The sequence below is a fragment of the Dipodomys spectabilis genome, unplaced genomic scaffold (genome assembly GCF_019054845.1).
Source record: "Dipodomys spectabilis isolate Male_0828 unplaced genomic scaffold, ASM1905484v1 ptg000259l, whole genome shotgun sequence".
NCBI classification, from domain to species: Eukaryota; Metazoa; Chordata; class Mammalia; order Rodentia; family Heteromyidae; genus Dipodomys; species Dipodomys spectabilis.
Genome location: NW_024870936.1, coordinates 1923797 through 1937124, shown reverse-complemented (window position 1 = coordinate 1937124; position 13328 = coordinate 1923797).

Sequence of the window (13328 nt, the reverse complement as noted above, 5' to 3'; positions counted from 1 at the left end):
ATGGATAACTGACTCCTGCAACAAGAGAATCATGTCAGGAGTGAAATATCTAGGCATAAGGTACCTTTAAACCTACATGTCTTTGTTTCTTTGCAGTAGAACACTTTTAAAACAACGTTATTTCCTTTTTATCTATGATGGCCTTCAAATGGCATATTGTTTTCTTTTGTAATACTCTCAACTAGAAATTTACAGACAAGTTTTATGTGAGTAAAGAACACACTCGAAAAATCAGGGACAGAGTTTCCTTCAAGCTTTGAATTCTTTTCTTGTACAGTAAAACGAGCACACAAATTAAGTTGAACTTGTCATTTCTCTATGTTCAATTCCTCTCTGGAATCAGTTTCCACTTCCAGTAACAGTTCCTTCCAGTTACTTCAAGTGACAATCTATGATGCTGCTCCAAGTAAAATGAACGTTTTGTGACTTCATTGAAATAGCACAAGTACATCTTTGTACATGAGGTAACATGTGTTTCAGAAACAACTTAGTCATGAGAAAATACGAAATTTAAATTGCTTATAAAACATTATACATATATATATGGCCATATAAAATGATGTTAAGTGAAATAGACTCAAAGATAGGACATAACTTGATTTTTCTTTATTGTTACCTAACAGGTACTATGTGATTTTTTTGTTTCTCTTCTATTTTCTACCTCCACGGTAAAACCCCTGTTTTTACTGTATTTGATGTCAGTGATCTGCATCTTGCATATACTTTTTTCTAATGTGGGGAGGGGAAGGGAAATAACAAAATGCTGAAACAAGGATACAGTATGACCCAGTTCTACAAGACACTATGTAGAAAATGAACTTTACAACTTGGGGAGAGGAGGGGGCACTTGGGGTGGCGAGGAGGAAAGGGAAGGCAGGGGAAAAACAAAAGAAGAGGTAACAATGCTTGATAGATTATGTACTAATTAATTTAAATATATAACTCTAACCCCTCTGTACAACATCTTTACAATAAAAAACATGAAAAGTCCATTATCCTGGAGTACATTAAGTTCAAATTTCCTAAGTGCTCTATAAATTATGACCAATTTTAAGCGAGAAGAAGGTTCTCAGAAATATTTGTGTGTGTGTTGTGCATTATTTCACAAGTGCATATAAGTTAACAGTAGGAGAAACAATATGAATAATAGGAGAAAAAGAAGTTCTGTGTTTACATATGGTTGTTCAATACAATATAGAAGACTCTGCAAATAAGACAAATTTGAAACAATAAAGCCAAGGCCAGTATGTTGATCTACAAGAGTGATATACAGAAAGCATTACTACTAAGTAGAACATGAAGGATGAGGCCACTCTGTTTCTTCTTCTAGCTCTAAATCATGGCAACTAATCATGCAAATTTGTAAAAACTAGAATGGAAGAATAATTCTAGTTTCAAAACAAGTCAGATATAAGAGCATGGACTTAACTGGAAAAAAAAGCCATGTTGAGAGAGCAGGAATTATACTAGCAATGAACTGGTGGCTAAGTTCACATATCTTTTTATTTCCTTCCTTTTCTTTTTCTTTGGTATTTGTGGGGCTTGAAGTCTGGGCCTGGGCACTCTTCCTCTACTCTTCAGCTTAAGGCTAGCACTCTACCACTTGCTCTACAGTGCCACTTTCAGTTTTCTGGTTGTTAATTAGAGATAAGTGTTTCAGAAACTTTCCTACTTGTGCAGGATTTGAACTGCAGTCCTCAGATCTCAGCCTCCTGAGTAGCTAGGATTATAGGCGTGAGCCACTGTCATCCGGCTAAAGATCACATATCTAACAGTGTACACTAAATATATGTAATGTGTATGTTCATCTAACTTTATATGAATTCTTACGTTAAAAATATGGGATACAGGTTAGACTTTACACTCACAAAACTGTTTCAAGTTTAAAAATTGATACTCCTGGAAAGATAAAACCTAAGAATGTAAAGGATTCTGGGAAGTTCAGTTTGCATCCAGCCTGGGAAAAAAAAGTATTTGCGACAATACCTATAATTAACCACCCTAAACCTGCATTGTAAGAATGGCTGAAGTGATGGAATACTAGGTATGAGCAAGACTGTTGAATAAGAGCTTGAGGTTTTGGCATACATACACGCAAGGATGCACATACACAGCACTTATATGTGTAAACACACATATGAAACAACTCTCACAATGTGTAGAAAACGTTGGAAAATAATAGAAAATATGTCCTGAGTAAGACTACAACAAGTGATAATTTTTAATATTAGAAAGTCCTCAAGTGAACTTTCCCAAAAAATACTTTGAGAATATTACAAAGACAGGGACCAGAGATATTAAGAAAGTCAAGTAATCATTATTAAAGGGATCAAATCCATGGAGGAATGAATCAGAGAAGCCTGCAGGTGCATCTGAAAATGTTCATATCCTGTGTCAAATGTTAGAACGTCTTTGAAAATTGTACATAAACAGTGAGAGCAGTCAGTCTAGTGAATAAGATCATCGGAGAAGTTCAGAATTGCTAGCCTGTTTCTAGATTAAATAAACCAACAAACTATGGCAAGGCAATGTGATACAAGCCTGGAATTCTAGCACTCAGACTAAGATAGGAGATTAGAGAGTGGAATTACATAGCGATACCTTCCCTGGACCAGGTAGTATAATTTTGTCTCAATAAAACAAGCCAAACAACAAGAAAGGAATACACAGTTGGAAGTTTGTGCTAATTTTTTCACTATGTTTTGATAAGTCAAGTTTCCTATTGAAATGCAACTCATATCTAATCCTCACTTGTGTTTTACATGCTCTCTTCATTACAGAACATTGGTAGATGTAAAATAGCTCATGATTCACAATCAAAAATTTGAAAAAGTAAGCATCATTCTGTTGGATTCCAAAGAAATGATGAAGGATGACAAAAGCTTAAGCCTAGAGAAATAGCAAAGTTCATCTAATGTAGGACTCTGGAGACCTGCCAAAATTAGAATTTCGATTTGAAATAAATGTTTTTTTGTTTGTAATGTCATATTCTCTAGGATAATACAAAATTCTTTTCAAGTAGAAGATTTAATTTAGAAATTCACAAATGATTCTGGCATTCTATTTGCTTAGAATATTCTTTCAGGTGAGGTATAATTAGAAATTAGTTAATAGATAATTGCAACAGTTCATGTATAACATGATAATCTGAATAATCTAGACAAAGTTGCCAACAAATGGATGCTATTAATTTATAAATTTAGAAAAAGAGCAATTTTTTGAGGATTTGGTGTAATATGGTATGAAGAGAGTAATGTATTACATCTTTTTTCTTCTACCTATATATAACACAGGAAGAAATTTCCTTACATACCTCTTAATTACTCATACAATGAGGGAAAATAAAGTTAGGTTTAATGTTTGTTTTTATTTTGTTTTTGTTGCTTAGTTTATGCTAGGGCTTGACCTCTGGGTCTGGGCACTGTCCCTGAGCCTGTTTTTGCTCAAGGCTACTGCTCTACCACTTGAACCTCAGTGCCACTTGTGTCTGGCTATTCCTTATGAGTTTATTGGAAATAAGAATCTAAGGAACCTTGCTACCTGGGTGGGTTTGAACCATAATCTTCAGATCTTAATATTCAGATATTCAGATCTCCTGAATATCTATGATAGATAAAAATAATATATAATAAAATTAATATTAAATAATAATATAAATACTATTCGCAAGTGTTCTGATCTCAAGAATACCACTGGAAGGAAAATGATGCAGAAAAGTTTAGTGTAGTGTTCTTTGCACAATTGGGAAGGCATCACAGCAGAAGTGCAGTATTTTTTTTCAAAATAGTGATAAGCTAGTCATGATGTGAATTGAGGCAATTTTAACGTGCACCTTACAAGTTGCAAACTGTTGGGCTAGGATGACTTTACAGCATAAACACTTGGGATTGATTGTAATAGAAATAATAGCTTACTCTGATGAACAAATGTTTACTCTTCAGGAATTAATTATTGTAGGTAGGTCATAGTTTTATCTTCTACCAGAATGTGGCTATTTTTTCTATTGACTTTTAAATATGTAACATCACATTGGAAATGTCATCTATTGCAGAAATAATTAAAATGCAAACAGATACTATTTTAAATGTCTCTGGTATGGCATGATCAGAATTTGAAAATGATTAGTTAGTAGTCATCTGAATTTTGAAGAATACATTTATTCTGTCGTCTTAACAATTATTCAAATTTAAAAGTTAGGAGTTTCCGTAGAAGTGAACTGTTTTCTGTTTTAGTATGAGATAATGGTTTTTTTCAACATAAAGGCAAATATATTGTGAAGATATTGTATAGTTTGATTACATTCAAGTTGATGACGCTCTGATAAAGAAAGGGGGAATAGAATGGTATTTACTATACCAATACAGTGAAATTATATTTTATGTAGGTTATTTTTTAATTTAATTTATTGTCAAGGTGATATATAGAACGGGTTGCAGTAATTGTAGGATGGTGAATACATAACATGTCGAACTTTTTACCTACTACCTCACTTTTCTCACAGTTTTCCTTCACCTCAATACTCTTCACAAGTTGTAATGTAAATTTCCATTATGTTGTCTTGTGAGCATTGCTATTACATTGTTTGTACTTTGTCCTTTTTCACGCCATTTTGTTGTTCCTCTTCCCTTCCCTAATTAAGATAAATATATACACAATAACATATGATGCTGAAATCAAATAGAGCAGGGGACAAACCATAGGGGAAAACACAAAAGATAAAAGAATCACAGAGTACATGAAAAACAACAACTACAAAGAAAACTTTTGTTTCCATATGTAGGAGTTCATTTTGTTCATCATCATCTTATACAGTGCTACTGAGCCATTCTGCTCATCTGCTAGGACTATCCTAGATCTTTCCTACTTTTTACAAATTAGGGAAACCATGGAATCCCTTTCTTTGTGTCTTGTTTATTTTACTTTGTAGGATTTATCCATTTCCATATGAATTGGAAGCATAGAATTCCACAGTGGATATATTTATTACATTTTGTCAATTTGTTCATCTACTGAGAGGCATATTGATTTAAAACATGATTGCATGTAAGTATCACTTAGGGTCATTCAAAAATGACAGATATCACCTCCCCAGATATTCTAAAATCATGATTTTTATGAAGATAGTATTTCATGGTGGTACAAGTGTTTTGATATCTGGATGAGTCTAATGTATATCTTGCACTGAATTATGCAGGAAGATATCCAATATCATATGGGTTAAAATGGTAGTGACAAAATATTCCCTTGAGAAAGATATAGGAAGCTTCCAGAAGTATGAATTAGTTCAGATAATTTTGAAGGATTTAGAAAGGCAAGCTCAAGTATGTCTCTTTAAATAAAAATTATGTAATTATTAGGGTAAAAGATGGGGAGGGGGAAGAAAATGACTGACAGCAGATCATTGTCCCAAGTTAGAGTATAAAAAGACATAACCTACAACTTCCTAGTTAAAAAGAGAGTAATATATTATGTCCCACTTAATTTAAGTACATGCAAAATATTTACTTGGGTTTTTCCTACTTTAACCCTCCAAAATAAGTGAAGTCTTATAAGAAAAATTATATTATTTCCATTACTTCAACCTGAACGCTAACTGTGATGAGCCCTCTTTTTCTCACTTTGCACTTGGAAAATAGTCCCTAAGTTGATGATGATGTGGCTGATTAGAGTCAGAGTTAGGGGCTTCTACTTGTACAATTATCCCACAAGAGTTTAAAGCAGTTTTTCCCCAAGATACCCAACTACATTTTCTTAAGCTGTACTTTGAACACACCCTCACACCAGAGCACATAATTTGAAATTATACTTCAGCATTTCTTTGGCACATTCTACTTTGCGCCTTTCACTTTTTTGCACATTCCTTTTGAGTTCATAGTTGCTCTCTTTCCATTTCATCTATACAAACTGCTAAGAACATTGTTCAACTACAACTTCTTGTTTGCACAAGACCAGTCTATGTATGAAAATACTTTGTCCATATTAAGCAATAGGGTAGTACTCACTCTTTGAGGAGAAAAGTTCCACTGTGTAACCATATGCCTATATTAGAGGATGTAGAATTTAAAGCATTTTGAGACAAAATGATACTAGAATTGAAAGTCTCCTTAGGTCAGTTTCCGTGGAGCTCATTAGTTTTCCCATGAGAAATATAAATAACCACAAAATCTAGAGCTAATTAGTAAGTATCCGAATTAACACTAGATCCTAGATGTTGTGTTAGTACAAGTCACCATTGTATTATTGTTACATCAGAATCCTTCCCTACTTGCCAATGGGTATGAGAAAATGAAAGAAAGGCATTAAAACAAAATGTCTTATCTTTTTAGGCATTCAGTCGTACTGGTGAGGGTAAAGTCTGAACTCTTCCATTCAATAAAAGCTTGAAGTTTATAAAAAGCATTCCCTACATATAAGAATTTGTGGCAGGCTGATTGACAGGGTTATTTCATGATGGAGATATCCCTAACAAGAACTAGAGTTAAATAGAATATATGGCAGTTATGATGTGTCAATGGCTATTGAGGCATTTTCTATTCTAAAGAAGAATCAATTCGAGGAGTCTTTAGTCACATCAGTAATGCTGTATGTTCAACCTAATACTTGGTGTTACTTGTCCTACATTTATAATGAAAAGGCTGATAAGACATCCAAATATATCTAAAGATATTTCAAGAAAGCCCCAAACTGATGTGGATACATGGGCCACACGTTGGAACTGTAGGACAAATTAGGCTTGTCTGTGCTGTAGTTCAATCTATAAACTCCTGAATAAACAAAGTCTTCAAAAATATTCATAACATACCTATGAGTAAAGTTTATGACAGTTATATCTGTATAATTCTTCTAATGTCAGGATAAAAGCATTGGTTCCCAACATTTAAAATTAAGAGGACCTGTTGAATTTATGGATCCAGAATTTTATGGCTTCATATTCATATCCCAAAATTTTATCAATATGACTTTCACCAAAACAATGTTCTTATTGAACTTGTCTATGTCCTTTTACTTTTCAAATCCAAATAGCATATTTCTTTCAATATCTTCTTGCAAATTCCTTCCTTTACTTCTGTAAATTTGTGTTTATTAATTTTTATTTCCTTATTTATTGCTTTCTTCCAATCTTGTCTACAGTGGTTCCCACATTACTCACACCTGTGTCAGAACTTTCCTTTTTCTTTCCCCTTCAATAATGCCCCCAATTTCATTATTCTTTTTCATATTCATGGTCGTGGATATTTTGATGATGTCCAAACAGACCCATCTTTGCATCTAAACTTTAGAACTATCAGATTTTTTCCCCAAATCCATCATTTCCACCTGTGGTCCTTATAACTAAGAGTAGCACTAACACAGTTGCCAGGCAAACGTGTGGAAGCACATTAGATTTCTTCTTACCCTACTCCCTCCCATTAGATAAGATGAATGATCAAGATTCTCTCAGATTCTGTCACTCAAATGATTTCTATTTTTTGGGTGGGTCCGGTCATGGGGCCTGAACTCTGGGCCTGGGCACTGTCCCTCAGTTCTTCAGCTCAAGACTAGCACTCTACCACTTGAGCCACAGCACCACTTCCAGCTTTTTTTTCTCTGCTTATGTGGTGCTGAGAAATCGAACCCAGGGCCTCATGCATGCAAGGCAAACGCTCTACCACTGAGCCACCTTCCCAGCCCCCACTCAAATGATTTCTATATACTCCTTTTTATGCCCCTGACACCAGCCTGTTTCATTTACTCAATACTGTCACTTAGTTCTAAAGCAAACATTTCCAAAGTATGCTTTTTCCCCATAGTCTTTTCATATAGGTCCTCTCCATCAGCAAATCAATCTCTTTGTAAGCACACAGAGTGAAGAGCTCAGACACAAATTCAGGTATCAGTATTTACGCACTACATTAACTGTTGGCCTTACATTTCTCATCTATAAATGGATGTAATCTACCAGAAATAATGAAGAATATATGTGTTGACTTCTAGAGCAAGAAAAAAGAAAAGAGTTCTTACATTTTCCACGTTAGTTTACAAATAAGGAAAGAGTTAAATTCAGTTTGTTGGTATAAAGTCACAAATTGTTTCCTGCAGAAATAAAAATAAATTTCACCTCCTGGCTCTAAGGTCTATGTCCTTTTAAGGTAACTACAGATATATAAATGGCACTATGTAAATAGTGTCATGTATTTTCAGATATATTGAAGAACATACACTTAATATATCATTGGAAACATTGGTTATTGAATAGTATCTATATAAGAATGTTTTTGAACTAATCACACTAAGCTGAAAACTACATCTTAGTCCATCAAAATGTGGAAATAAATAATTTTATTTATAAGAAATTAATACCACCAAGAAAAGTGTGTATACATTAGAGAGACTGCAGGAATAACATTAGGGTTTTTACTGTCTCTACCTGTTTATGTGATAGTATTTCTTGATATTGAAACTCTCCTCTTGATATTCTTATTGTATGTAATCCAATGCTATTTAGTACTATATATTCAATGTGGGAAATATAGCATCAAAAAATGTATAAATTTTTTTCCTTTTCAATCACAATATTGTCATTATCAGGGTACACTGTGTTCATCATCCTCATCAAAATTATTTTTAGCATCATAAGTGCTATTGAAACTCTGATATGTATCTTTGATTTTGTGATTATTTGTCTTTTGATTAATAATTTTAATGTTATCACTGTGCATGTATCCATATTAAAATTTTGAACAAAGAAGTAAAAAAAACTAAACCATAACAGTATCTTGACTATGTGCTTAAAACAAATTATATAATAGATGTTTGAAGTATTGCAATTTCCTAACCAGTATGAATTAACTTCCTCTCTCCCCACCACTACACACAAATATTTAAGAGTTTGGACAGAATTATTTCAAGTAATATACTATAAGTATTAATACAATATAATGTGTATATCTAAAATTCCCTTAAAAGTAATAAATGCTACGTGCTATTGAAATATTAGTTACTTTATTCTAGGAAAATTTTGGAAAAATAGACTGTATATCTTTAAAATAAAAAGGTAGAAAATAGTAGCATAAAAAGTTTTAGACGGAGTCTGTATTCAGAAATATATTTGTATATATATATATATACATATATATATATATTATGTGTAGAAAGACATACATTTTTAGAGATTATTTGTCATCAGAAATATATACATATATCTAAATTTATGTGTAGAACGATGTACATTATACTGAAACAAAAATCTTGAAACATAATTAAAATTTAAAAAATACATTAAACCAAGTGCCAGTGACTCACACCTATAATTTGAGCTATTCTGGGTAATGAAGTCTTAGAATTGTGTTCGAAACTAGCCCAGACAGAAAAGTACTTGTTAGATTCTTATCTCCAATTAACCATTAAAAACAGGAATTAGCTCTATGCCTCAAGTTGTAGAGTGCTGGCTTTGAGCACAAAATGGCTAAGGGACAATGCCTAACCTTGTAAACAACATCAAGAACAACAACAAAATATATCACATTAATTTCACAGAAGCATCTTTTACCTGCTGTGAACATTTCTTAGAAACATGAATACATGCCCATGGAAAATGTTAGGTAAAAAGTATAGAATATTTACATCTATGTTAAAGACATGACTATTTAGATTGTTTAAGATATTTAGGTAATGATTCAAAATTAAGAATAATGATAATATATTGGGACTGCTCTTTTATTCTATTTTTTGATAGTAATAAAATAATATTTGTAATTATTCTGTAAAATTACTCTTGCTTGGTATTTGAATTAAAATAAGTCATAAACATTTTAAAATGATTTCCATAAGAAAGGATAATTTTAATGGTATTAATTCTTTTGTAATTTCAAAACAATTAAGAAAATTATTCCAAGGCTGGTTTGCTCTAAGACTATATTTGATTTCTTGTTGTAATTTTCATGCATTCGTAAAAATTAAAATTCCAAAAATTCAATGGATGTTGGCATTCAGGATCATCTTCATAGATACTAATAATGGAGTCGCTTAAGTGGAAATGTTTTATTTCATTTGTTTTTGTCACAAATAAATCAAGATGATTGTGTATTTTCTTTCTTTTCACATTATTGGCTCTTATCCTGAGAATACTTTTTTCTAGCAAAGTAGAGAAAAGCAATTGGATTGAGCAAGTAACATATGGCTATCATAAAATGCAGATGCATAGATTTGTGTTTTCTATCATTTGCTAAAAGTTTCTTCCAGAAAAGTTTATGAATTATGTATAAGTAATGTATAATTCCTAGATATTCCAGTTATCACATACATTTTTTGATTGGGTTATCTCTGCATAAACTCAAAAAACAGACAAAAAAAACTCAAAATAAACAGAAATCACATCTTTGTTTTAGAAGCTGTAGTTTACAAAGAATTTTTAGCCAACACCCTAAACATATTTTTAGGTATTTTGCATATTGTGTGAAGAATTTTTAACTATGGTTTTATTTTTTGCTGACATGAAATTCACATGCAATATATTATCTCCTTTCATTGTATACATTTTAGTGCTTTGGAAGTGAATTGTACAATCATAGGTTTTCCAAACCTAATTTTCACAAACTTGCATTTCTTCAAATAGAAATGCTATAAATTTTAGGACAGATATTAAAATAGATATAAAATTGAGTTACAGCAATTTGTCCTGCATACATCTTGTATAGGGTGTCTTTTCAAAATTTGTTTTGGGGAATTATTTCCAGGTTCTCACTCATACTGTCCAAGTGCACTGTCAATGAACTACATTCCTGATCTATACAAGTTTTTTTACTTCTCTTTAATACATACATAGAAGTGTAATGGCTAGAACATATATAATTCTCTTTGACCTTTTGAAGACTTGAAAACTTGCTTGCTAAAATGACTACAGTATTACATAAATCATTCTGCTTTATGGAATATATCAATTTCTCCACAAATGCATTATTATATTTTGTGTCATCTTTTTAAATTATGGTCATACTAGTGAGTATTCTTTTTCTTTTTTCTTAGATACTAAAGAGGAGCTTAATTCATATGCTCCTCCTATTGACTATTTACATATGTTCTTTATAGAAATATCCTGTTCAGGAAAATTTATACAGAATTGGAAGATATAAAAGTACTTAAGATTCAGGATCATTGTAGCATTAACATTGTAGCATTAACAAATATGTGTCCTCTATCTGTTGGATATGTTCTCACTACTTTCATAGAATTAAGAAAGGTTATCAGTTGGTATTAGTTTATTCTTGCTTTTCTTTGGCCACTAATGCTTTCCATGTCAAATTTTTGGAAACCTTTACTGATCCATTGTCATGAATTTTTACATTTATGTTATGTAGGTTTTTACAACTCACATTTAGTTGATAATTATTTTTTATTTTAAAGTTTTGTATAAGGTTTGAGGTAGTAGTCTAAGATCATTCTTTAAAACTAGAAAGGCAATAGTGCCAATACACCCATTTAAGATTCGATTTTTATTTCATTAAGTCATGGCATCCTTTTCAAAATCAATTGACAATAAAACTAGGAGTTTGTTTTTGATAAATCTGTTACATTCTTCTATGTGTCAGTTCTTTCACTAATAAACACGGTAATAAGATTGAAATCTAGTATAAGGGCTCAAGCTACACCATTTTACAAGATTGTTCTGACTGAACTGTATTCCTTGAATTTACATACAAGTTTATTTAGCAGGTGGACCAATATTCTACAGATATCTAGATGCTTGATAGTCACTCATATTTTGCACCTTGTGAAAACACAAGACCCCAGATATTATATAGGGAGAAATGTCTTTAGGGAATGCTTAAAACAACTAAAATTAATTTAGGAATGAGTTAATATTTAGATAATACAATAGCATAATCAAATTGAGTGATAACGACTTGAGCTGTACTACAGAGGAGAGTGAAAGGGGATAGAATGGTGGACCACCTATGAGCTGTATGTCATTGTTACTGTTTCAAAAACAGAAAGACTTCAGAGAAGAGAAGGAGGAAAATAATCAAAGTGTCCTTAATCAAGTATCTTTTTAAACCACCTAATAGTGTGGACTGAGAATCAGAGAAGATGGGAAAAATAAAATAGAAAATAAAGCATTATATAGACCTCTTACAATGTAAATAAATTGTAATAGGAATATGATAATTAATTTCCAAAGAAATAAAGAAAACAATAGCTAAACTCTAAAGGCAAAGAGAATGAAGAGAGAAAAGAAGCAAAGTAAAACCTTTATCAATACAAAACACAAGAATTTGGAAGTGAAAAAGCAGTGGAAATATTCTAAATAACAATAAAATAACAATAAAAATTGCTAATGTGGATAGAAAATGGATTATATTAAATCATATATAATTTTGAAAAAACATACTAGGAATGAATATTTAAAAGTCATAATTTAAAACACTATTTACATTATAACTACACAGTATAGTTCAGTAGTAAAATCTTGCCTAGCATATGTGAAATAATGGTGTGATATCCCAAGCATTACAAAGTACACACAAAGCACACACACACAAAAACCATATACACACACACACACACATACACACACATACCACATACACACATTTGGAATATTGATATTATAATATTAAATAGAGGAAATTATCACAAATAACAAAAATAGGTTAATATATGAAATCATAACATTGCTTGTACTATTTAAACGTTTAGTAGAAATCAAATAGTCACAATATACTTGGATTCTTATAGATTAAGTAAGTTGAAAATTAAGAAATAGAAGACATGAGAACCTTTGCAAATAAGTTTTAAATAATAAACATTTTGAAACATGTATCCTTTAATTTTGACAAAAGATTAATGTTACTGGTGTTTAAACCTCAAGATTTAGAATATGATAACCAGGTGCTCTATATCTCGCTATGGGTAGCTATATCTCTTACGATTTCACTCTGGATATTTTTTGATAAGGTCTCATAGTTTCTCAGGATCTCCTGAATTACAAACCTTATTGCAGTTCCTACCATAGGTAGAAAATGGAAGTGACAAATCACCATGCCTACCTCAACCTTTTTTTTAATTCAAGTATTTACAAGTATTTTTTTTTTAATTTTCAATTATTTTTTTAATTCAAATATTTACAAAAAAGTGACCAGGAAATGAATCCTCTCTTAATATAGTATGTGCTTCTTGAAAATACAGTAATTATTTGTTACCTGGAAAAATACGTTTAGAATTATAAGGAAATCAATTTATTTAAATTCACCAACCATATAAAAATTAAGAAAATAATTCTAAATGTTCACATGTTAAATATTTTAAAAGTAACATATATGTGAATAATTTACATGTGTAAAAATCATGCA